This window comes from Bombus fervidus, chromosome 6 (genome assembly GCF_041682495.2).
Source record: "Bombus fervidus isolate BK054 chromosome 6, iyBomFerv1, whole genome shotgun sequence".
Lineage (NCBI taxonomy): Eukaryota > Metazoa > Arthropoda > Insecta > Hymenoptera > Apidae > Bombus > Bombus fervidus.
Window position 1 is genome coordinate 10,630,637 of NC_091522.1, and position 27,415 is coordinate 10,658,051.

Here is a 27,415-nt window from a genome sequence, read left to right on the forward strand (position 1 = left end):
ATTAAATCGCAGTTTACGATAATTTCGCAAAACCGCTGTCGAACGATTAAATCGTGGCTAGTTTATGAAACTTTCGGTACATAACGATATCTGTCATCCGTGATACGGCCAGCATATTATACTTCAATCTCTATTGTTTTCGCTAATATTTATCGGAACGCGATAAATCCATATCTACAGATGGGGAAGAGGATATTTGTCTGGCTCGAGGCAAATCATACGCGCGAAGCCTGGAAATCGATTTGTCACCGGCGAACGGATGAAAGTTTTAAACGAAAACGTCACTTACAACGCCTCGATCCTCGCTAGACTTTTCTATTTCTCTGTTAAAAGTAAATTATTATTTTCGCGGTGCGCGTTGACCTTCGACTTGTCTCGTTCCGATAACAATCCGACGCGTTCTCTATCGCCGTCTCGAATCATTAATCCATAATGAGCAATTTGGTATACCAGCAATCGAGTATATCTCGATCGAGAAACGAAGGAACACGTTACATTTGCTGAATACGTCTTTTAACGTTGCCGTACCACACCAATCTGTACTGATTGTACCTGCAATTGGCTTTCGCCGCAGTCGCCAGTTAATCAGTATAAATTAGGGCGTGGCGTTTGCTGAAACTTCAAAATGAACGTCTCGTAATAGGGACCAGGCGATACCCGAACCAGAGTTCGGTTTTTACGAGGGTTTTACCACTTTTCCATTACTGGCCGGTCGCCTGTGCGCGAACCGTCAAGTGGAAAGAGGGTGACGGTGACTAATTGTCGCAAAGGCGATCATGATATGTCCCTCCTCGTAAATCTGATTGGCTTCGCTTACTGACCTCGCTCGCAATCTCCCCGGTACGATCTGCTCCTTGTCGCACGTATACGTCGCACTACGCCCAATTCGGGACGGCATTTTTAGATTTCCCGAAATCGACCGCGGTCTTTTTCAGCGATCCAGAGATATAAACGGTGGCCTGACGAAGGCGCCGCCTTTAACCGGATAGAAACGGGCTGGACGAGATTCTTATCGGCCGCCACTCTAGCAGGAAGCACCCTTCGCGAAATATATGAATCGACAGGGATGAAATGATGCGTTTGGGTTACGGTAACCGATTCAACTGCTACGAAATAACTAGCTTCAAATTATCAGTTAGCTGTCGTTGAATGATTTTTTATCTGTATAGCCAGGGAGCGCGGCACACGCCTTTTTATCGTGCAACGTTCACTTCGTACACGCTCGTTACACTGAAATGCCGAGGTTCGATTTTTGCCTCGCGCAATTTCCAATTACTTGCACGTTACTTGTGCTTGAGAAAGCACGCTGATCGTTGTCGATTCTGTTCATTCCGCTCATGTTACTCGATCTTACACTGCCTTGTTTCATAGAATTGGGAAAGAGTAAAGAATATCGACTGTTACGTGTCTACCGTGCACTATGTTGCGTGCCGATGATTAAAGAACGTAGAAACTTGGAAGCTTTTAATTTCGTATAATTCGTATTAAACTACACACGAGATACATCGGTGGAAAAGTGATGGAAAATTTATTACGTTTCATGCACATAAGTGTGTTCACTTTTTAAGTAACTTATTTATCGGTTTAAAGAAAGTTGGAAACATTTTCCGTTCTCAATACACGCTTTAGCGTATATATATTCACAGCCTTATTTAAAAATTGATATCATTCGAAAACTTGGATAGTTTCCAGTTATTTACAAATTATTAATATATTTTATTAATTAAATTGTATCACTAGAAAGAATATTGCTTCTGGAATAGGATCAAATGTCATTTCTGTAGCTTATAAATCTGGAGAATTTTAAAAATCTTTCTCATAGCCTAACTCGAAGAATCCATTTTCCATTTGTACCACCTTATAACATTTCGAACATTCGGATGTATAAATTTTATATTACTTGATTTTTGTTCATAAACTTATGTATTAATTGATTTTTACCTTAGTAAATTTCGTATCTAGGGAGAAATAAGCGTTACGATTGAAGTTTGAATCCGAGTAAAAATAATTTCGATAGAATAGCTAACCTGAGGAAAGCATCGGAATTTCTCAAATGCTAATCTTCCCCTCTTAAGTCAAATTTTGTATCTAATTCCTATTAATCTTTCGTTTATCCTCAAGTCGTTAAATACTAACAATTAAATATTTAATATAAAATTTCAAGTTAGATATTAAAGTAAAAAATTCAAAATATTTGGAATAAGTACATGAAGAATCGTAATAAATAAAAGATTGGTCATGGTAGAAAGGAATCTTAATCGAAAAGAGGAAGCAAACAAGTGGTGACAGAAGTTCTCACAGTAGGAATTATCTTTCACGGCGACATCCCACAGCTTCGCGGAAACCAGAAGATATCTGGATAGGAACGCGACGCGCCACCGGCATTCCTTGTTTCAATTCCTCTGCCTTCTCTGTTTCCCTTTCCACCTCTTCTCCTTAACTACACTCTCTTTGCTTGAGCAGGCCTTTTCCGATAAGTAGATCCCTATCGAAATTATCTAGAACATCCAGTTACATTATTACTGCGTTTGGGATATGGGAACCTGATCTAATAACCAAGTTCCTTGAAATTCGCTCTTGTGAACAGAAGCACAGTAATCCTTTGTAACTACAGATTCAAGTACATCGTTTAAGATGCTACTTCTAGAGAGGCGGGAAGGTTGAGAATCCGGAGGAATCGCATTTATATTATTATATTTCCAAAAAATATGTGTACTAAGAATTTGAACTAGGAAATTATCAAAATTATAAGATGTTTGAAAGCAGTAAAACAATAAATAGTAATATGTTACGTTAAATAGAAATTTATATTGTATAAAAATCATTAATAGAAGATATTGACACTTTTTGTAATTGGTTAATACGTATGTTAATACAAATACGTATGAGAAGCTGATTTCGTAGGTTTATTTATTTTTCTCTTATTAATTCTTAAGAAAAAGGTTTAGAATTGTCTGTCTAGATAAAAATGTCCCGTCAGATATCGTTTCATTTTCTTTCATTTTATCGTTACGTAGGGGATGTTATCATTATATGAGGACTTACATTCTTTTTTATTAATTTGGAGAAATTGTGATTTATGGTCCTGTCAACCTTTTTCCCTTCCGATATTATTAAAAATGCTAGTTGATTATTTGGTAAATTTATCTTCTGCGTATGACAGGTTGATAGGATAGAAAAGATTTGAATTATCTTAGATTTTATTAGTAGTTAAACAAAATAAATTTTGACTAATCATTATTACAAAATCTACCAGTGACTGAAGATTCTGCATTTCTTACAATGTATTTCTTAAGTAGACAAAATCTGGCGAATTTTACCTCACATTGTTTTATTACTTCTATTATACAGGTTCAGCTAGACTCAGGTAATATTAATCAAATGTTATATAGTTAATAATCAAATAGAGAATTTATTTGTTAAAGACATCTCATCTAATTACATTATTAAAGACGCTTCTAACATTAAAGACGCGTCTTCCATTCTTATTTCACTGCTATGTAAATACATAATTCACATTTGAATTTAAAGTTCGATAAAGGAGCTTCATTTCGTCAAAATAGAGAGCAACGACGACTGCTCGGATTTAAGTATCGCCCCTTTAAAACATAGGAGTTAAAAATGGTGAAGGTACAACGTTAGGGGAAGTTCTTTGATAGAGCCGTAACGAAAAAGTATGCGGATAAACGGGGTGGATGGGTGAGATTGTTGTAGTAGCAGGAGAAGGGTGAAGTGTAATGTTTCGCGCGGCAGGACCCGCATGACGTAGCATTAAGATAGTATCCTTCCCTGGGAGAGTAATAAATACGCAAACAAACTTTCCTCGTTAACCTATCGGGGATTCGACAGATCATGGTCGCAGGTTATGTCGAAAACGTGAATCAGATAAAAATCATTCATTTCGCTTAAACGTGAAAAAAGATCTCTCTTCGTATTCATAATGTGATATAGGAAATTGAGGAGCGTTTTCATTTTTACATTCAACGCTATTACATCTATGAAACGATTTAAAAATCTTGTTGCTATTAATTTTATTGATAGCAGCTCTACATTCCCGATGCAACAGTCTCTAGACTTGAAGTATAAAAGTCACTCGTACATTGAACGACGGTTTCCATACACATACTTCTCACAGTTATTCCAAATGTTTAAAATTACATGTTGCGGTGCGATTAATGATTCAATGTTTCAATGCGCTTAAATGCCACTTCGTCGGAACAACTCTTGTTCTATTTATGGGACATAATTATTATAATTCAAATCTGTTATATATATTTAATGTTATTGCGATGAGATTTTCAAACGCGTTGCTTGTATTTACATAACCAATTGTAATGTAAAATTATTGAATACATATTTATATAATGACAATTATATTTCACCGCATTTTTTATTTTAAAAGCTAATGGTTTTTGTTCATAATATACGCTATGAATTTATTATGTCTTTTGTTCTAGCCTGTTTCATTATTTCGTATTCTCATCGCAGATAGTAGAATTTAGAGCAAAGTGATAAATAATATAGTAGGTATTTGACATGTTTGTTCCCTAAAATTCACTAAATGAAAGTTCTTCTATGTTTAGAGTTTGATGAAATAGTTTTCAAAGAATCTTCTCGGCTATTATAATTTCTTCTTTGTCTTATCGTATCAGTAAGGTGAGATAAAAAATATGTGAGTAAATGTAATTTATAAGTTACATATAATTTGAGGCACCTGTAAAATGTACAATTTTTTCATTTACGTGGTTAGTTCGCCTTTTCCCAATTGAAATCCTTCATTAAAATTCGAAAGAATTCATCTTAACCTACCATACAATTCGGAAGAAGAAAATGTTTTAACTAGAAACGGTTTCTAGAGTTGCACGTTTGTATCTTAACAATGTGGTAGGTTTCATCGCGGTATCAGTAACAATGGTGCATATGAATTCATTTGCGGTTTCTCGCATTACAGTGACGTTAATCGCGCGCACGCGCCTCAATGGAAAGTGGTATTTTGTGTAATACCTATCTTCAAACGTAAAACTGTTCTATCTCATCCTCTTCCAGCCCCTTTTCTTCCTGCCGCCCTCTTCGCGTACTCTCCATCTATCTTCGTTCGTCGAGCGTAATTCAATTCTCGGAGCGGAGTGGAAGCATCAAAATATTAGCATATTGATCAGCCTACCTCTGGCTGCTCTCTTAAATCCACAAGCGTGAAACGCACTTAATGCGAGCAACCACTTTGGCTGTTGCTACAGCGAATGCAATATCCGTCGCCTGTTGCGATCATCCATATTGTACCTGATCTCTGGATACCGATACAACCTTTCCAAAGAAAATGTTACGTTAATAAGTCGCTACCCGATGCCCAAGAAATGATACAACTTTAACACGATAAAGAGCGTGGAAACTTGACAAAATATGATCCACCGCTCGTCGTACTGGTTTATTCGCTGATAAAGCTGATGTTTAGTCTTGACTTGATTATAATTTTAAAATAAAACGATGTTATGGGAGAAATAAAGGAATTTTTATTATTATTTTTTTTTTAATAGATATTCAATTCCAAGAATGAAGTAAATAATGTTACAAAAAAGAAAGTTAAAAGAATGTTAAACATATAAAACATATGATAAACATGTAAGGATTTTAAAAAGATTTTATGAGCAAATCGTGTAACTAATTAAATTTGTGTTCCCACTACAAAACTTATTGTTTTTTTTTTTTTTAAATAAAAGCCATTCTGCAAGGAAATCTTCAAGGGAATTAAAAGAAATGTCATCGGAGTCAAGAATTATACGTTTTGCATAGAATTTTCATCGATTTTAGATAATACATTAGAAGCAAAAGCGTATTCTATTAGTACGTATCTTATTCAAAGAAGAAAAGGTGTATTGTTGGTGACAAAGACCAAAACGGCGACACGTGAACGTGCCTAATGACCGCAAATTTTAATGCGGGGGCAACGTGCTTCGAGAGAAGAACGGTGTCCACGCTTGTCTTTTCAAACGACCCTCTCTCGCCACGCGACGATCTGATTAAGGCGAATTTCACGCTACAAGTAATTTTCGAGCTCATAATAGAATTCGCTCTATGTATAAAACCCTTGAAAAGTCTGAAAATAATGTAGACGGCCGAAGTTTCAGACGTTCGAAGGCTGGCGGGGAGATAAAATCGACGAAACAAAAGCGAATTAATCCGCCGCGTTTCAAGCGGCCGTGCAATATTAAACGCTTATTTCGATTACAACGCGATTTGACGCGATTACGAATCGAACGTTTTTGGGCCAGCACATCGATTAATAGAAACGCGGTTTAATGAACCTGATAAATAATTAATATTAATGTTTTCAATTAAATAGTAACGAATCCCATTATGCGCGCGAATCTTTCCGAATTCACAATAAAATTAACAGCAAACGAATCGCCGATGCTAATTTACATACATACCACATACGTGAATTAGCTACCGTGTACCACAATTGGCATACCATAATCTACACCAATGCTAATTAACATGATCATGATCGAAATTAAAACCCTTAACCCGACGAACTGCGTTTTGTGCAATTATTTCGCTATCAATCTTTTATTAGATCCTCTCTACTCGTACTTCTCGTATAATGTTTGTATCTGTGTAACTAATAGCTATTTTTAATCAGTGTGGTTCCGCTTGCATAATTGAATTCATATTATTAATGAAATTTTAGAAGCTATAAGTCGCAATAATTAATAAATAATAAATGTTATGTAATAATATTACATAGCAGTAACGAGTTGGATAATAAAATGAACGAATCTATGCAACTACATTTTACAGATTGTATGTTATCAGAAGTTTCTAATCTACAAGTTATAATCAGTCAATTTACTGCATAAAATGTTATATTAGTTATTATTATTAGGTTCTGTGTCAGAAAGTTTTGTTAGTTGATTTCACCGCTGCACCGAACAAAACGATTTACGATAGATTGTGTATCTCGAGACGCGAGAAGCAAATCCAGTCAGTGAACACGACTTCCGTATGCGGCATGCAGCTGCTACTTTACAGGTGGATGTACGATGGTATGCTCTTGTCAGCTAGCTAGCCAGCATAGTGTTAGCCATCTAGTCAGTCAGTCAGTCAACCAACTAAACAGCTGTCACCCTAGTGAATACTACACTGCACTGGTTTGACACCTACTGGTCGTTGAACTATACACCGTCGATCAAAAGTTAAGGATTATCTTCGTTAAATGCTGATTATTGAGTGATAATTTATGAAGCATTCGTTGTTCAGATATTTTCGGCTTGAAAAAGATTTGACGGATAATACCGTTTTCAAGCGTTCAAACGTGTCAACATTTTATTACCCAAAACTTGAATAGAATAGGATACGATTGATATCATCTAGGATTGCAGTAAACAGAAAGATTCTTCCAAATCGGAACTTGAAACTTTGGAACGTAAAGCGAAGTGTTGGTCGTTAAAAAATTTTACGACAGATGTTTGTCTTTCCTCGATGAAGTAATTTTAATTTAAATTTATATACGACGAAAAGCTTTTCTTGTATTTTTAAGTAGAAAAATAATGGATTTGGAACGACGTTTCACTGTTATTTTTTCTTCCAACGATTTGCATAGTTTAATGTGCGACACTGTCTTAAAAAGTTCAGCATATCACGGAAATAAAATTTTTGAATTTATAATTAATTTGTTCCACGATAGTTTTGTCAAATCAAATAATAACATAACAAATATATTTAATAAACATAATTACATATTATAATAAACATAACAAAGATATTTCTTACGTTAAAATATAATTATGAGAATAATAATAATATATGATTAAATTAAAATTTGAGATCAAAGTCGATGTTAGTTGTCAATGTTATTTTACCCAAAGATTATATTAGTTATATCTCATTCATTTAATAAAAAATTATATATAGAACTATACTTCATTTTGGTTTACGTCTATACAATTAAACTCGATTTTTTTTTCACATATTGATATGAACCAATTAAAATAACGAAGAGACATGGAAAAGAGAAAAATAAAGAGAAAGAAAGAATGAAATAGAAAAAGAAAGAAGAATATCTGCCTTTTCCTATTCAACGTTTTTCACCTCACTCAATCCATTCATGGAGTTAAACAGAAGAGAAACCCTTGTGTGACCTCACCATTAAGAATCTGATTACTACGTTAATGCATTTTTAGCTTTAAACAATACCAAAGCTTGAAGTTCTAGAATTTATATTAAGTGGTATACGTTTATAATAGATTAAATAATAAATAATTACTTATTTTTTTTTTATACGTGTATACCCTAAGTACTTGATGTTTTATGACAAAACTTTTATCTTCTATTCCTCTTACCAAGGAATTCCAATCTGCTAGCAGATTTTAGTTTGCAAGCTGAATACTTTTCGGAATTTCCAGAATCGTTTTGTGATTACTCATTTGGTAAATTAGAATATAAGATTCCAATGGTTCGCGTTGAACACGCAATTCACCGTTTCTATAGAAGTATACAATGCTCAAGAAGGTTTCATTATTTTGAATCAAAGAGAAGAAAGAAATAAAGTATTCGTTCGCACGCTCACCAGACATTTTTTCGCTGAAAAGCAATCCACGTCTGTTGTCGATCAAGTCTAACGGTGAGACTTTTTCTCACGGACCGTCTTTCATGGCTGAGTCTTCTCATGCCAAATTTTAGATTTATCCGTCGCCGAAAGGGGGTCAGATTTTGCTCCGGCAGTCGAGGCAGCCGGCCAACTGCACGCAAATCCATGCGGTTTTCCACGTGTAATCCACCAGACCTCATCCCGCAAAAGCGGATAGAGAAGGATAGGAGCGATATTCGAGTAGGATCTCGAATTCGGTGCGTCGTCCACTTCCGCGATGTTTCGTTCCTTCGATGTATCTTGGCGTCACCGGTGCACCCGTCTCTATATCCTGCCACTGAGCCAGTATTCTTAGGTATCGTCGAATATTTCTGTCCGCCACTGAATATCTTTGTCCCCGCGACGATATCTCGAATCCTCCTCCCGTCGTCCATCGCTATCTTCTCTCCGTCTCTTCTTCTATTTCTCTGTAAATGTGTGGCCATGTAACACGCCGATATATTCGAAGAGCAACGGTGGACGAGTGTACGTGACCGTTTGATACTTGTACATCCGGTTTTTACTAGGGAAATGCTATCTAAGCATCGACCGAGGTCTCATTTTCAGCCAAAACAATATCATTTCGTTGCCGGTATGGGGTTTTCCTTCCTCTCTCGGGCCACTTCTCCGGTCACGACAGGTAGCGGTTCCGGTTTTCGCCTGGTAACGCGACTAACCGGACTCCTCTCGACAGTCATTCGGTCCTCTGGGTGTTTCGCGGCTATAGCGTAGAACCTGCACGATTGGCCAGGCAACAACACCGGCAGTACCACTAGCTACAACACTAGCTACAACACTAGCACCACTAGCTCTATACCCCTTCGTCTCCATCAAGTTTAACTTGGCGCAGCGAATTTCCAAGTACCGTTTTACGAGTTTTCGTTGCCACTGGGAATAGACGGATCAGTCGTTACGCTGCTCGGTAAATGTTGTTCCCGAAGTGACTACTCTACCTGTACGATACGCTCGGTCGTCTCTATGGAACTGGTCGGATAATCAATTTTGCAGCGAGATTACAATTCGTTTGCGACGCTACCGGAAACACCGCTATATCGTTAATTAGCTGCAAATCAGTTTTACTTTTTCACTGCGATCCACCAGTTCCGACAAATTTGTTGCGATTCGTCCGAATCTCGTTGGTTTGCCGAATCTCGTTCCGTTCCGATGTCATATATTGTTTACTTTAGCTGGGCATGTCTTTTTTTTTTTTTGCTGCGAAACTCGCTCATATTTACATGCGTTTGTTTGCTATTGTTATAACAGAATTTTATACGAGCAAACATTTTCAAATGTTTGCTCTATGCTTTCTTTCTTGTTTGCCGTGCGTATGAAAGCTTACGTGGAAACGTTTTGTATCCTAAGTACTTGTCAATCGTTTTACGTGATTGTGACTTGTAAAGTTTCGCTAACAATTATATTCAATTGTGCCGGAAGACCTTGATGAATTCCTAATACCTACATAAGCAATTAATTTCCAATAGTTCACACTGTAGCACGTGTGTCAACTCTATGGAACGAAATATTTTTGATTTTGTACAATACTCGATGGAAGTAGGATTTGATTTCTGTTTTCGAAGATAATGAAATATATTTTATTTTTTTAAATCAGAATAGTTGCGTCAAGTAAAATTACATTTTCCCTTTAAATAATACAGAATAATACGGAAACGTACACAAGGTGCATTCAACGAATTGCTGTGTGTTCGTGTCGACAACGTTGTGATAAGCGGGCTAATCCCTTAGCCGCTTAAGGGCCATTGCAAACATACCTAAGTGTGAAATGTACCCTATTTGTATGTATGTAAAATAACATCATGTTTCCAGAAAAATAACGACTTTTGAAACTTCGTTGCACAGTTTTTCTCATTTAAATTTTTATAAATCCCATTTGCAACCCTGTCTCGCATTCGACGTAATTTAGTTTTCTTCTCCTAAAGGGGAAAGGTTCTCTTCGTAACGTGAAATGAAATGTAAATCAGAAGATTAAATATAAGCACGCAGATTGATTTAAAACTTCTATCAGTATCACATATGTTAACTAAAAATGTCACTGAAATTTGCGATTATTTTTTTGACTAATATTGTAAAAAAAAGTTAATTTGAACAATTTTATAAGTATACATTTTTGGAGCATGAAAATTTGAAATGCAAGTAGACCAGATAAAATAATTTTTGCTTCAACATTTTTAACTAAAAATCGGTTAACTACTATCAATGAATGTTTAGTTAGTCGGTTCAATTGTGAGGATCGAATGTTGTCATGCATTAACTGCAATCTGCGTGTGTTATTTTCTAAAATGTTTTTCAACCGTACATGCAGTATAGATTTGGTGGCGTATACGAGATAGTGAAATTGTAGCTAAATTGTAACAGTAAAATATGATGAACAATTCGTAAACATAGGAATACGAATGGAAGTAATAACATCATTTGTTGCATCACAACACAAAACTGGGTAAAAAACAAAACGAGGGATAAATCGGAGTTTATATAAACGTTTTTATTAACTTTGTAGTTACACTTATCATATATTACGGAATATTATTTGAAAAATAGGAGAATGTTTCTTACTTCTTTGTTATAATGAGCTATTATAATCAGTGTTGTATATTATAATTATACTCATTAACAAATATTTCGTATTCTATTTTCTATTCCTTTATACTTTGGAAAATAAATATTCTTTCTCTCTGTCTGTCTCTCTCTCTCTCTCTCTCTCTCTCTCTCTCGTTATTAGAGATAAAAATATTAGACAAAAAAAGTTCTTTGTTTTGCTTAAAAAAAATCGAATCATTCTCAGTTTGTTTCTGTTACCTTGTGCGCTATACACGTCGTGCTAAAGATTTTCCTTCGTGGTATGCGGATATTGACAATCACCTGTGACTATAGAGTTGAGTAGTAGGCAGTCACGATATTTTTAGATATTATCGTGATAACGTATAAGGTCACTTTTTTCTGGTTTTCTGATCAATGCTTTCAAAGATTATCTAGTATTGGTATAATTTATGTCGCGACACATGCCTTAAATATATATACTTGTGTTGCAATATATAATAGGTAATTCAATTATTTAGATATGATCATCATAGATATTTAACACGATCAAAAATGCATTTTCTGAAAATCAGATATTTTCAATTACGTCACTTTCGAAACAAAAATTGAATATGATAAAATATTTGTAACGGTATTTAAATATTAAATTCGTTATGCTTCATACTTGTTAAACCTTAGGTATAATTATATTTCTCGTCCCTATTGATAGGAGAGTTTGTATTTTCAGGAAAAAATATAATGCTCTTTGATACTTCTGATAATAAAAGGATATAATATACTCGATAATATATACGGTTATGACAAAATTCTGAAGTCATATCCCTTTTTGTCAGAATACTATAAACCATCGAATTAATCCTCGCACAGGAAATATTGAAAAGTACAAAAGAAGATCGTTCAAAACGTAAAACTTCCGTCGCTTTTGTATTAATAAAAACATTCCGGAAATTATTTAAAATAGGTCATCGAAGTTCGAACAAAACACGTAAAAGCGGAGTCGCGCTATAAACGAAAAAAAAAAAAAAAAAACGTGGAACGTTCAATTAATTCGAAAGTACGATATTTTGCGCGGAAACGAAAATAACGCCTGTTCGAGGGCTCGATACGAATCAGCACCATCGCAATTTCTACCAATTAATAATAGCAATTATCTATAGAATTAACAATGCCAACAGTTGTTACGACATAACAGCGACTGCAGTGGCTGTGATCAACGCTCAATATTGAACGTTACTTTATATCGGCCGACGGTGTAATTAATTAATAATCAAATTCAAACGCATCCGTGAGCAGCGGTAACGAACGAGCTCGGTCAGAATGAAGAGTCGTGTCGATAAATCCGTGTTGAAACCGAGACTACCAGCGAGAGGTCGAAACAAGCCGCAATCAGGTGGAAGGCGCGGAAAACGCGAAAACTTAAGCGGAACTGAATAAAGTGGCCTCGAAGCAGCCCGTTGGCAAGAGGCCGGCGACGGTTGGGTGGCAGAGCTGGGATGGAAGGTTGAATATAGAAAGACTGGCTGGTTACCACCTCTGCAAGGTACCTATGTAGCATTCAGCGGCGCGGATGGTGGTGGCGCGGCCTGGCGCGCCAACTAAAATTGAATCTGCGGACGAAACTTCGGTAACCTCGTCAGGAAACCGAAGCTAAAGCCATCCATCGCCTCCGCTTTCGTCGTCGGCCTCTTTCCCATCGGCGTATCCATTGTCGACTTCTGTTCTATCTTGGAAAATTGCTGCCTCTTTCGTTCATTCTCACCTCTCGCAGCCAATGTTTCTTCTTTTTTTATCTCATGGTTCTCCAACGCCGCCGCCGCCAACGCGATACCAAATGCATTCGTTCTATCGTATACGTGTTGATAGATCGAGGCGAGGCCAAGGGAAACTGGAATTTCTCGAGTTTCTCTCTGTTCTTCGAACGATTGGTCCGAACTTTGTTGCTCGTTAATCTCGTTGCAGAGTTTAAGAGCCATAGATAGTGATACTTTAGCTGGAATCGTTAATGCGGCTCGTTCATAAATTTCCAGAGTTTATGGGATCAATAATTTCAAATAGTTCTTTCGAGAATAGTAATACTTGGTAAATTACGGTATTCCTTGCTAATCGTGATATTTTTCGATTTAATCCTGCTCGTGGTTTCGGTCAGAAGGTGTTACGTGTTTCGAATTCAATTATGTTCTATGAAACGAACATCTTTCTTTACAATATACCACTTGCGTTTCACGCGAACGAAATGTTTCACAGTTCCATTCTACCGTAACGCAAATTTCCGGGTAGCAATTGTGTAATTGGACAAGGCCGGTGCTTTCACTATTTGAACCTTTTCAGTATACACGTTTTGAAGTGAGCACAGTCGAAACACTGGTAAATGCTGACAACCTTTCGTCCAACTCAATTTCTGAATTACGATGTTCTTCGCTTGCGTTTGGACGAATTTCGTGTAATGCTAATGGCTGCCTTTTCGCTGTTACCAATATGTAAACAGCTGAACATGTTTACAGGCGCCTGCTCTCTGATAAAATATCTATATCCGTTCAACTAAATGTAAATGCTATATCTGCATTTGCGATCATCGAGACAAATTTGAAAAATGAATGCGATGCTATGAAAAAACATTTTTATACACTCGCGTGATACTTAATATATGTATCGATATGTTATTACATTTAAACATATATATATTGGATCTTAATACACAGAAAATAAGACTTTTTGTAGCATATCGTCATATTCTTGCAAGACACTATGTTAAATAATGGAAAGAATTGTACGCCACAGAGAGTTCTCACTCTTCTACAACAAATTCCACTTGAAGCTTCTTGAGTGGACGCGAAAGCGCTAACGAAATTTCCGACCTATCTAAAGGGAATAATTTCGCGACGAATCCTTTACACTTTCGCTCCTTATTCCTATAAAACATCGGTAAACAGAATTAATTTTCTTATCAGAGCACGTTGCTTCCCTCGCGACGCCCTTCTTCCCACCCGACGCTCTCTCACCAGTTGTAAATAATTGAGCATTCCATCTCGTCAGCGAAGCGCAGTTTCGTGCCACCGGGACGTCTTCGTTATCCCAAACGAGTCGTTTGGTCGCGAAACGTGGAACCTTAACACCTTCGTGAAAGCAAAAATTCCCTACTCCCAGAGCGGTCGATGTATCCGGCACGTTGCGTGCGTCCCCAAGATAAGTGCTGGAAGCGTGCGAAGGTGAACGAGCCGAGGGAAAGAAATGGAGGGCAGGGGAGCAAGGAATGGATGGTTCGATAAAGAAGAAGAACGGCAAGCTCGCGTTTTGATGGATCTCGACGACGAGATGACCAGCAGCATCTAATCCTTAAGTAATTAACAGGATTGATACACGTTGGAGTCCGATACGGGGCCAAATGCCGTGACGTCTGGTGGTCTTCGATAAATTCCATGCATCCACTTACCTACGTAGCTAACGTGCATGCCACGCAGGTAGTATACGTGGCGAAGTGGCACGATGCCGGGACTTGCGCCCTTGTTACGCTCCCACGACACGTACACTTGCGATGTAACGGTAACTACAGTTAGTACGTGCTAAGTGTGCGCGGCTAGGGATTGCCCTATTGGCAGTTCTACGTATTCCGCGCTCTGGATTACACATACGTGGATAAACACGCCTTTGAATGCTGTCGCGCCATGCATTACGCCGATTTATTCCTTTTTCTCTCTATTTCTTTCTTTCTTTTTTTCCCCCGTTTTTGACTCGGATAAACGTTAAAGTTTCTCAACGCTAACAGATTCGGCGAGTCTATCATCGAGATACGGCGATGTCGTTTATTTATACGGTAAATGGTAACGGGATGTGCTCGACTTTATCTTTTATGTTTTCAGCATTAATAACACTATGATACGATAGATGAATTAGCCATGAAACGATATAAAGGTCGGAAGATAAACAAAAACGATCTTGTATTATTCATCATACACTGTACGTATGATACTTATCTGTGCGGTTTTCGATTAATTACACGTTTGGATATTTTAATCGCATTTCATTTAAAACACATGGTTCTGACGTTGTAAATTAGTATAAGATTACGTTATATTCATTTTAAGAGCTTGCTTCGTTCGATTAATATAAAACTATTTTTGCCAAGAATCATTTCTAAGAAATGTTTGACTACTTTAGTGGCAAATTCGATGGAAATAACGATATCAAGTAGAAATATCAATAATTTCTTAGACGTACTGTATGAATGAGTATGTAGACGTATGTCTGTGTAGACATGTATAAAGCAGTATATAATACACAATACTTACTGTTAGTGCATTTGAATATAATCATAAATAATAATATCAAAACTGTCGTTAAAATGTTCTGCAATTTTCTTTCAATCTTCCAGTCAATCGATAGAAAAGTTAGAGTATAGGAATTTGAATCCCATATGTGTATCTTCTTTCTAGCTTTTTTTCAATAAAGTATGGAATATAGCTGAAACAGATCTTAGAAGATTACAGAGTCCCAACGATCGTTTAACGTCTTTGTTCCAAAACGTAAACAAACTCGCGTTTATAGAAAAGTAAATTTACAGAAAGCCAGGGAATATCCTCTTACTGCAAATCCAGGTCTAAATATATCGTTTCACGATAAAGTCTCCGATTTTTCTCAGTATCTTCTCTAAACTTTTATTGTATATCATCGCGAGTAAGCGATCGTTTTCTTCGTTGTAACAATATACAGGCTATTCTTAGTTACGGAACACGACTTTAACGATTATCATGCGTCCTAGATAAAAGATAACGGCGATAATCGATAGCTGGGAATTGACACGGACATAACTTTGCGTATTCGAACTTGGAAATTACGTAATCAAATATGATTTAGAAAGTTAGATTTCGATATCGTCATAGAAATTTCTGACGTTGCTCGGAAAATGGCCGCGAATGCTGAGACGCGTGATTTCGATCAAAATAGTTCATTCGTGTGGCATTATCGATGATCCATATAATGCAACTATCTCTCCGTTTGAACGAACCTCTATTTCGCAGCGTCGATAACCCGTAAAAATCACTTTCCGTAATAATGTCAGTTGCCGTCTTCTTTCGTTACTTTTAATAACGAAAGAGGGTAGAAAAGAAACTACGTAACAGCATCGTGTGGTTTAACGAGCAACTTCGAATAACCATAGGAACACGAGGAACGAGCTAAATTTCACGATGCAAAATCAATGCGAGCGCAATTTGTAATCAGAGCCTCGTCGCGATCGCATGGATGAAATTGCCGTACTCGACTTACAACAACAACGAGAAAATTGGAGCGGCTGTGCGACAGTAAATACCGGTCGAAAAAGAAACCCTACGAACAAGGCGTATAGTAGTCGAGACACGAGAGAAAGGTTCAAGCACTCTTTGAATTCTACCGTCCTAGAGTACTGTGTAGAACTTTTGAACGTACCGACAAGAGTACGCTGATGACGTTCCGAAACTGAACAACGGTGTATACAGGGGATACATGGCCGTAACAACGGTTTTCATTGTAATCCAGGTACAAACCGGTACGTGCTAAGTACGCACAGTTAAGAGTTTTCCTTGCCTAGATACAACCACTCAACGGATTCGATTTACCTGTGGATGACGAAACAGAGATATCTATTCCTGGTGAAATTATTTTTCCACGACGTACCGTTGAACGTTTCGTTATGGAAGCTATGCAAACGGAATCGTGGAAACAACGAGACGGTGCGTATTAGAAGGTACACGCGATTCTGCATGCAATGGAGAGCACTTACGGATGATGGAACGCTGTACGGTTTCGACGAGGCGATACGCAACGTTGAAGCACGATGTAAAGGATTTTCGTTGAAACGAAGAAAGATTCTGGCAGGAATTTCGTTCGAGTCGAGACTACAAAGTCCTGGCCAGCAGCCAACCTTTTTTTCCCGCGGCTTTGTCAAGCCGGCGGCCGAGTTATAAATTTTTAATTGAGCTATAACGTTTCGTCGGGGCTCACGGTAAATGTTTATTAGCCGGTAATTACCGGCAGATAATTGCTCTCGGCCGCTGGTAGATCTCTTGGTCGGGGACGAAGTCGCGCGAGAACGGCCGGTCACGAACGCTAATCGAGAAAAGTCGACATCCGTAATGGGAGCAATTAATTCCTGGCGATCAACGTTATTACTTTCACGAGCATCTTAGAAAGCCGAGACGTATATTCCAATTTCTATGCGGGTCACATCCAGATCAGCCGGCCTTGCTATTCTCTCTCTCTCTCCCCAACTTCCCGGCCCCCTAACCCCTCGCATATCCTACAAGAAGTTAGCACTTCTTTTATGGACGCCGGAATTGGAACACAGAATTGCAGTAGTTTCGCGGCAAAAGTATCAAAATGGTATGTATGAAATAAAAAAGGATAAAAATTTCTGAAGCTGTTGGTTTCATGCAATACCTCGAACTACGCAGCAGGAGAGAGGAGACAGCAAATCGAGATAAATAAAGACGATTAGAGAACGCTGAGCTTATTTAGTAGGTTTTTGCCTCGTGGCAATGTATCCACAGAAATTGTCGCCGTATCGCGAACACGACGTCGGAGGAACTGTGTAAACCGCAAAATTAATTCGGTTATTTTGTTTACACGTCGATGAGGATGTAAATACATTAAACATCGAACTAGTATCATAGGAAGAGAAAAATTTGTCGACATTCATAGCCGGATAACGCGCGATGGTGCCTACATACTTTTTCCTTTCGTCGACTTTTTCGTTCCAAATAGGCGATAGAGAGAATGGAATGCTGTTTAGACGAAAAAACGAATGAAACGTGGAGGTTCGACGTTATCGGCTTGATAACCGTGTCGAAACATTAACTGGCTCGCGGCTCCCTTCTCTCGAATACAATAATTTGATGGATGGGCATTAAGCGGTTTAAAAGAGCGCAAACCGAACAAGGATACCAACCTCGCGCGACCGTCCTAACGGCGAGAGTGTAACTTTAGCGACGTATATCGTTCACGGATTGACAGGAGCAACGGAGCATACTCGGCGGCACAATGTACCGGTTAAATTTATCTTAGAGCCGCGCTCGAGTGATAGTGCAAAGCCATAAATCTGTAGTATAAAGCGGTACCTGATTTGTTACCGGCTGTTGTCGTGTGGGTGAGCGTAGCTGCTGCGGTCAGCTTAGGCGGTTCTATCTTCTGCGGCATGCTGTGTGCCGGTATAGGTCCAGGATTCGTCATGGTGGTCATCGTAGTGGGCATCATCAAGGTCGACATGGTCAGCATCTTCGCTAGGTTCCGGTTTCGCCGTGGCGAACTATTGTCTTCTCAGCGATTTGTCACGTGATCCAAGAAGGATTGCTAGTCCGCGACACCCAGCGAATTTTCCACTATGTTATATCGTTCGATCGGGAAAACAATACCGTTGGATAGGTAAGACAGGTAAGACAACTCGTCTGATTGAATACGTACAGGATGCGCGCGTAGATCGTACAAGTGACAGCGATCGCAACTACTGTGGATCAATCGCTGACGTTAATGTGCCGTGAACGTGGCATTACTCGATCAGTAATATTTTAAACTGACTGTCGGAAGTTGTACGTCGTTTCGACGAGATCAAGAAGTCACTGCATACTACCGTCTGCGATCTATTTATCGCGACGTCGCCAAGATCGCGGTAACTCTTTTCCCTCGCGACATTACTTTACATCGCCGCACAACCCCACTTCGACCTACTGATATCTCTTGACATCTGCTTCGTTCAAGATCTTGTTCGATTTTCTCGAGTTTGCTTCCCTCGAAACTTTCTCGGCGTTTAACCTTTTTCTCTCTATCGGCGATACCGTCACGAGTTTAATCTACAAATAATCACGATAATTTCCCCCTCTCTCTCCACGACGTTCCCGCGATTTGTATCGCAATTTCCAGTACAAATCTCTCGATCCACCGTAACGTAACGAGCGTGTCGTTTTCCAAGTAATCACACGTGATCTCGGTCCGCTTCTGATCCTCCGAATTGAACCACCACCGAAACTGCTTCCGTTTCTCGATCTTTTCTCACACCACAAAGTTTTCTTTTCACTCGTTCGTATGGAATATTCGTTTCACTTGCACTTGACCCCGCTCGCGATAAATTACTCCGTCAGTTCGTGTCTATTTTACAGCTGGAGCGTGGACGCACCGTTGTTACGCAGTGGCGTGCATGAAAACGCACGCGGTGCTGCGTGCGTGGCGCGTCTACACCGTGATAGGAAGGCCGACGCGCGTCGTGCCGACTGTTGTCGTTGACACTCGACTGATCTGTGACGAGGAAACGTCAACGAGTTCCGAACGGTTCGGTGTCTCGGCGAGCACGAGAGAACAGAAGTGTTTGTGTCGCAGGGGAAGAGACTATGTGTATGTGTATGTATGTGCGTGTGTAAGAGGGAGAGAGAGAGAGAGGGTTGACAGGAACGGTAACGACGACGGCTACGTCGACGACGACTAGAACGACGGCGACGACGTTCTCTACGCTCTCCACGCTGCTCGCGTTACGTCACGTCCGGCCGAGCGTAGAGTCGGAACTCGTCTGGCGGGGAGAGCGCGAAGGGACGCCTGCCTTTGCCTGCCTGCCAGCCTGCCAGCCCTGGACGCCCGCCGTCGCGACGCCCAGAGGCGCCGGCGTTCCCGAGCGTCCGCGGAATCGCACGAGTTAAGACGCGAGCCAGCAGTCGCTCGCTCGCCGCCAACCTGAAAGGGTTGCTCGATGCGTCCATGCACCACTGCTCTCGTCCTTTCGAATTATTCACGCTTCCTCCTTTTTTTTCCCCCTCTACTTGTCTTCCGCTCGTTTACTTCCCATTTCTTGTTTCCCCTCTTTTTTAACGAATATCGTATATGAAACGTTATTGTTACGAGCGCTTGAATTTTTTCCTGGATTCGTAGTAGTGATGTATTTCTAGATTTTAGCGAGGAAGATCGTAATAGAAGCATCGTTGTTTGCTATTTTTTAGCAAACGTAATTAGAATCGATTAGATAAATAGAACTCGCATAGATAAATTAGATAGAATCCATTGAATTAATGTTTAGACTATTAAAGTTCCTGAGGACGGAATGGTAGAGGAGAAATTGTTTTTTTCATTGTGTCGCAGTTTCTCTCTTTCGTTGTATTTTGCCTTTTTAAATGTACTTTTATCTGCCAGTAATTCGTACCAATTGCATTGAACTTAAGACAATTTACTTCAAGCGAAGCAAACCTTAATTAGCTAAAGTTTTTAGCAATGCAACTAAGAAATAAACTAGGTTATTCTTCGTATATAACAAATGAATAAATTAATAGAACACGAGGTATCTATGATATTTACATATCCATACGATTATTATATATAATATTATATCGATAAATAGAGCTATGGAAGCATTATATTGAAACTATATACTTCTGTCTTTTCAGAATAAAATGCTAATTAGATTTTGTATTGAAATTTTGTTGTAAAGCCGGATGCGATCAACTGTGTAATAATCTTTATTTTCTATATTTTACTTGATTACATGCGATTTAAATAAAAACAACAAATGGAATGTTATAATAAGCTTGGATGGCAATCATGTTACTCGAATCACATTGTATCAGTGAATGCCATTCGTTAATCGCAAAAGCGTTTTATGCAAATTGGTTATCACGAAAATTGTTATTATTCTAATACATCGCTAATTAATGTATCAGTAACTTACATTTGTTATTGGTACAGCCAATAAATTATAATCTTAGTAAATTTATCTCATGAGTGTATTACATTGTTATACGTCAACTTGGTCTTATATTAGATAACGTCAATAGTATAAAACTCATTAATTAATAATACTCTGTTTACTGACTTCAATCAAGTTTTTCCATTTCCGAAAATGTTTGATAAGGTACATTTCGAAACATATTAGAGGTGCTTATATAAAGCATTATTTTTTTCCATACGAATATTAAATTTAATCTAAATTTTTCAGTCGATTATCATACGTGCCTCTTATTTTGATTCTTTCGAAACGGTCAAGATTGCGTGTAAATTTTCAATTTGGACGATAAATATAATGTAAGTACCGTATATAGTACTTTATCGATTTCCCTGTTTGCTTTCTAGTATTGATTCAATACCAAGAACAGTTTTCTTCTTCAGTTAAACTCGTAATACGTTATTGAATATATCACACATATTTATGCGGGTAGAAATTACTTGTACTTAGTGTATTAATTCTTTTACATCAAATCGAAAAGGAAATCAGTTGGTGTAATAAGTAAATGATGTTAAGAAAAATAGTTGAAAATTTGCAAGCGATCGAAAGGTGACATCGACAGACACTTTTAACGTTTGAGTGTTATTTGTCTATTTTAATAAATCTTACATCCTTAGTATTTATACGAACGGGAGCTGTTAAGTTTGACTGATGTTCGACGCTTTTGTATACGAGAAAAAAAGTTCGACCTACGAGACGCGTTGTAACTGTGGGGATTCGAAGTGGCCGTCCGTTTATGACTCGGACAGCATATTTGTCTTTTTTGGAAAAGTTCTTACCTCCCAAATTCTAAACTTTACGATGCGGACCTCATTGAGAGGCTAATAAAGAATTTAAACTGCCCGATGGGTCAGGTCAAAAGTAAACATCTGGCATCAATCAGCAACACCTGAGGGTACGCACCCACGAGTGTACACAATTGTAAGGTTTGAAATAACAGATTCCCATCCCATAAAAACCAGGTAAGAAGGAAAATCCGGATAATATATAAGTAACTGGCGAAGCTTCTGGACACAGTTTTACAAGTCTTCATTAAAGCGTCATACTCTTCCTGTTACTCAGCACTACAACTAAACTAATTGAACATAACATTATTCTGCATCTTAACTTCCTACTGATTCTCTTTGCGCATACTAAAGAATACAAATAAATAAACTAAACATACTACTACTTCGCATCTTTAATTTAAGTCCACCTTGAGCGCTAATCTCGTTCAAGGTTTGCGATATCAACCGATCAGTTGCATCTGACTGATCGCCAATTAGTTGAGAATTCGCAACAGTGACTTCGCAACAGGAAGCGTGTTCACTTAGTGCCATCTGCTATGCAAACACTTCACATTATGTCTTGGAAATATTCACTTCTCTTGGAGTCTACAGATGTTTGAACTTTCGGCGATTGACAGCCCTATTTCCATGTCTGGAAGTATAGTTATCGACTACTGCTTTGAAGTGGTTTGCGAAGCCCCTTGATAAAAGAAAACGAGCTACTGGTAATTTATTCGAGTTTTCAATAAAAGATTCCGGTATTTATAGAAACGTAGCATTTTGCCAATACTATATCCATTATGTTTTCTTAAAAACAAATATGAAACAGAGTTATAGACATTAACAATACATATATACGTATTAGCAAAGACTGTGTTTATAGCAAATGCAGGCGAAACTCGAAAGAGAAGTGATGGATGAGAAGCATGAGTTTTTAAGGAAAGTAATTTTCTCTTCATTTCATTCTAATCTTTCGTTTGGTACAATAATTTAAAACAAACTCTTACAAAAAGTATGTACAAGCAAATACAGCGTAGGTCTATAGTATTATTTGAATTTAATGAAAGAAGGAAATTTAATTTCATTTTTTATTCTTAATTTCAATAGGATCTTTTTTAATCAGTCATCTTAGTTTCAATAGGCAGAAATTGTAAATTTTAATTGTAATGAATTTCCAAATTATCTTTTAACGTTCAGGATTTTCATAATTCTCCGAGTTCTTTTTCTAGAACGAAAATGCATTTAAGGATATTTTTCTCGAAAGTAATTATGGACCGAGTGTCTAGTAAATTATATAACATACAATCTAAAAAGTTTGCCACGTATGTAATACAACCGCCGAAGGTGAACCGTGGCGCAAGCTTAAGTATAAACGCTATGGCATGATTTCGCAGATCTGTAGCGAAATCTGCTGCTGAATCCTCGAACAATCTGCCCGTAAGGAGTATACGCGTTCGCAGTGTTTGTAGCTGTTTGCCTTTGTGTGGAAAGTATCTTATCGTTGAATCTTCAATATTCTTCAGGAATTTTCGACCGAAGGTACTGTTACCAGAATAAATTTACTTTCAAAGGGAGTTCCCTACTCTCGAAGCAAATGGTTTTACTTACAATCGTATGCCAAGAAGCTACGTCGGATTCTTCCGCGTTTATTTAAAGCAATGGTATGCATGTCTAAACGAAAGTATGTGTGCATGAAATAAATGAAATAAGTTCCAGAAGATACCCTTATAAAAATTTTTTATACTTTTCATTTTCGTTAAGAGAAATTCACTTATTCCCTCGACATTTCATTTTTTGCTTTATAGTTGTTCAACGTTGCCCATTATGTTTAAATCAATACTCGTATTTTTATTCCCTTCTGTAATTAAAATATGTAAATCGTTTATGCTGTATATGGATAATTTTATTTTTCATTTTATCGTATTTTATATTTTGATTTAAAGAATAAAATTGCTATATTTGGAAATGGATTGCTTATTTCAATATTTAAATGACAAAAATTTTATTTCTACAAGATATCCATTATTTTAGGTATTCCAAAAGAACGTTTTTCTTTCACCAATCAATTCATATTTATATTTATTTTTGAAATGTATTTCATGTAGAAACGATTAATTAACGAAGGTACTCAGTGAAAAAGGATTTAATGAATATATTAGCAACGTATTTATTTCGTAATTATTCCGCGAATTTAATATATAGATGCTATGCAAATGTGCAAGAGAAGTAATTTTTCAATTTATTGGAAACTTTTTATCGTATTTTATTATTCTCACTAAACGAACATTTGGATAAATAAAACGTTTGCTTTTAACTTGTCCGACAGTTATATAGATGTTGTCCTGTATGTGTATCATTGGCCATTGAATGCTACACGAGGGATAATGTTCACAAGTTTGTATTGGAAGTACGTAATATTAAAATCAGTTATTTTATTGTCTTTGACTTGTCACATAAACATCCCTCTAGTAATTAGAGTTCATATCCTGTAATTCATGACTAATGTTATTATCTTCTATTAACGACCTCGACTGATTAATAAATGGATATAGCAAACAATTATGGAAAGTATATTTTAAACTTTATAGTTGAAATTCTCAATAATATATATATTTATGTATGAATATCTTCATATACTAATATGTAACATTTATTATATAAGTAGAAATTTCTGATATCCCTTTCAAATATATTAATTAATACCTTGAAACACAATTATATTCGATAATAGCTCTTGTAAATTTGCACAAATATTTCAGTCAAGTATAACGTTACGGATGATATTTGTGCATACTACTGATAATTTAAACAAACTCAAATGTAAGCATAAAGATATACATATCCGAAAATATAATAATAATTTAGAAATATACTAAATTAATAATAATATAAAAGTGTAATGATTGGTTTTCATTACGCAAATCGTACTAGAATATAATATTTCTCTGATCTTGATATTTTTTCGCCACAAATTGTAATAGAGAAATTTGCACTTCTAATGTCAATTTTATTTCTGTCAAAGCTCTATGTGCATTACTCAGAAATAAAAGTTAACATTGAAATGACAATCAAAACGTATCTGTAGAACTCCTGAGATATTTTCGTGCATTTGTTTACAATACTTTATCTTTGCGCTAGTATGTAATTCTTTATGTGGATCGTCAGACAATCACCTAATATTACATGTTCGTTACCTAACGTTATATGTTATTGTTAGTGAAAGAGATCGCAACGTCTGACCCAATAACGTCTGTATCTACTTACCCATTAAGTGGCGCCGCTCGCTGGTGCTGGATCGAACTAGAGTGATTGCAATGCTACTCTCGGTTCGAATACTGAAAGGATTTCACCTCTGTTTTCGGTAACATTGATGCACGGCAAGGAAAGAAGCTACGGAATACGTCTGCTCAGAAATCGTAATTCAAAGTATCAAAGTGATATGCTGGTTACGAGTGAAAAGAATCGTATTAAACGATTATTGAACGTTGTAATTATTCTATCCTGTTTAACGTCAAAATTGTATGAAACACGACAAGCACGAGTAAATTAATTATGTAATCAAATGTTGACGATTAAAATTAAATATGTAAAACTGGAAACTTTCAACAAAACGTTCAGATTTCACATTTTCAGAATTGAAATGCTAAAATGAAAATTGCAATCACATTTACTTCGAAATTCCACGGATATTTTAACTCTCTTTTGATACAGTAACTATATTATCTCTGTACTGCCTTGGAAAAGCAATTTGAAACGAGCGAAAAAGAATATTTAATGGCAATTAAAAATTCACTGTTGGAGATGTTACTAATCGTAACAACCATATTCACGATATTCAAACGTGGACAGTGCAAATAAAGGAGCTTTTATTAACCACGAAACAGTTAAAAATTTTTTGAAAACCGCGAGGATTGTTAATAAAATTCTAGAAAGTAGACCGAGGTGCCGGGAACGCGATTGCGATCATAACGTTTGTTAATGATAATTATAATTATTATTTACTACGGATGCAACCGCTCGTGGAATTTTTTTTTGAGCATAATTTCAAGCGATTTATTTAAGGCGTGTTTCTATCGTGTTAAGTAGAGCAGAATACGTGACACAGAATGGTCTTTTGTAACACGCAAGTTTATTCTCAGCTTCGTCGCAACGAATCCGCGTATAATTAATCGTCGAAATTTTACTGCATGCCTCACGCCACTTTTCTTTTTTCTTTTTTTTTTTTTTCTTTTTCATCCTACGCGAATGAAATCCGTACAACGTTTCCGGAAAGAACCACCGCGTTACACGTGATCCGGCTAACGAAAATATTTCTAGCTATCATTACTTAGCGTGATTTACAAAACTACTTGCACGAATGGTAGCGTTCGCGAAGTGGAACGGGAACCGGCAGGCGGCTTGAATGTACGATTTGTTTAAAAAATAGATCACAAGCACCGACATCGAAAGGGCTTTGCGTGTACGCGACTCAGTTCCCAGTTTTTAAAACAGGAAACGCTTTCGATGTGAAGTCCGAGGATCCGAATATCGATGTACGTTTTACATTATTGAAAATACACGTTTCGTGACAAGCTAGGATTTTCAAAGTTTCGAGAAGATATATCGAATTTACCTTTTCGGGGACCAGCGTGTAGCGCAAAACTTTTTTACTACTCTTGTCACAGCGCTTGTAGAATTTTTGAAGGATGAAACAAATGTGAAATATAAAAGAAGATGAAATACGAGCGTTGAAGATTGCTCCCTGTTACGTAGATTTGTATTTAATGAAATTTTCGCATTGTCGTTAACAATGATTTTATAGGACGAACTTCACTAGGGCTTTAATTTCATAATGGTAACATTAAACGAAACGTTATTACACGATTAAAATGAAGCTAAATATTTGCAGTGTGATGGTTTAAACATAAAGGATACTCAATTGGAAGCGCGAAGCAACATTTATTTGCAAATTCATGTACACAACTGGTGTAGATACTCAAATGTCTCTCTTGTAATTTAATAAAATTACGAGTTTCATGGTTTGTAAATTTGTATGCAATATCAATTTTATGCTTCGAAAATTAAATGTTTTCATTAAAAATTTTATACAGATATAATTTCAATACTTTTATTTACAAAACATTTAAGGAAAAATAAAACTTAAATGGTTTGCGCGTTTTTACATTAATCACCAACTCGGAAAGCTTATGTTCACACGATGAGAATTCTCAAAAGATTAATAATTCTTCCCAAACACTTTGTCCGTTAATCAACTGTATTTTAATCATTTTCTTAAAACAATAATCTTTGGAATTAACTAACCAAACTCATAGAAATGAGTGGTAAACCTGACGTTCGAATTTGTACATGAATCTATTCGTCAGGTTGTTGAATTCCAAGGGACCGACCATCCTAAACAAAGAGAACGATGTATAGAGGAATAATTCCTTTGGAATGTATAAACAGATATCAGAGGAAGGTTTAGTAAAAGCTACCGTAGAAACGTTTACTGCTATCGTCCCGTTGTTATGCGAATCGTGTGCATCGTTATGCATCTTTAATTTGAGTCGAATCATGATGAAATTCCAGAATGTGGCAAGATCACCTTGGTCCCACGCCTTATCCCGATATTCAGAGAATGCGACTAGCGTCCGGAAGCGTCTTAGTGGCTTGCGGAAGAGCTCTGGCTCATGTTCAAACTCATAAATAATTCCGTTTGTGATCGTGGGCGTAGCAGTTGTCGAGTCGATGGAAGGAGGA

At 37.1% G+C, this 27,415-nt stretch overlaps 2 protein-coding genes across 11 annotated transcripts in view; one reads left to right on the forward strand and one right to left on the reverse strand.

Moving 5' to 3' along the window:
• Nucleotides 1-27,415, reverse strand: part of LOC139987909 (uncharacterized) — a 586,680-nt gene that overhangs the window by 228,137 nt on the left and 331,128 nt on the right. Inside the window, exon 1 of one of the 7 annotated variants that reach the window (XR_011799969.1) lies at nucleotides 18,271-19,705. The exons of the other annotated variants lie outside the window; for them this stretch is intronic. The gene's annotated coding sequence lies outside the window, so the exon portion shown is untranslated. Of the gene's footprint in view, nucleotides 1-18,270; nucleotides 19,706-27,415 lie in introns of those variants that run through there. 7 annotated transcript variants of the gene reach the window in all.
• Nucleotides 1-27,415, forward strand: part of LOC139987915 (uncharacterized) — a 456,615-nt gene that overhangs the window by 3,782 nt on the left and 425,418 nt on the right. The gene's annotated exons all lie outside the window — the stretch shown is intronic.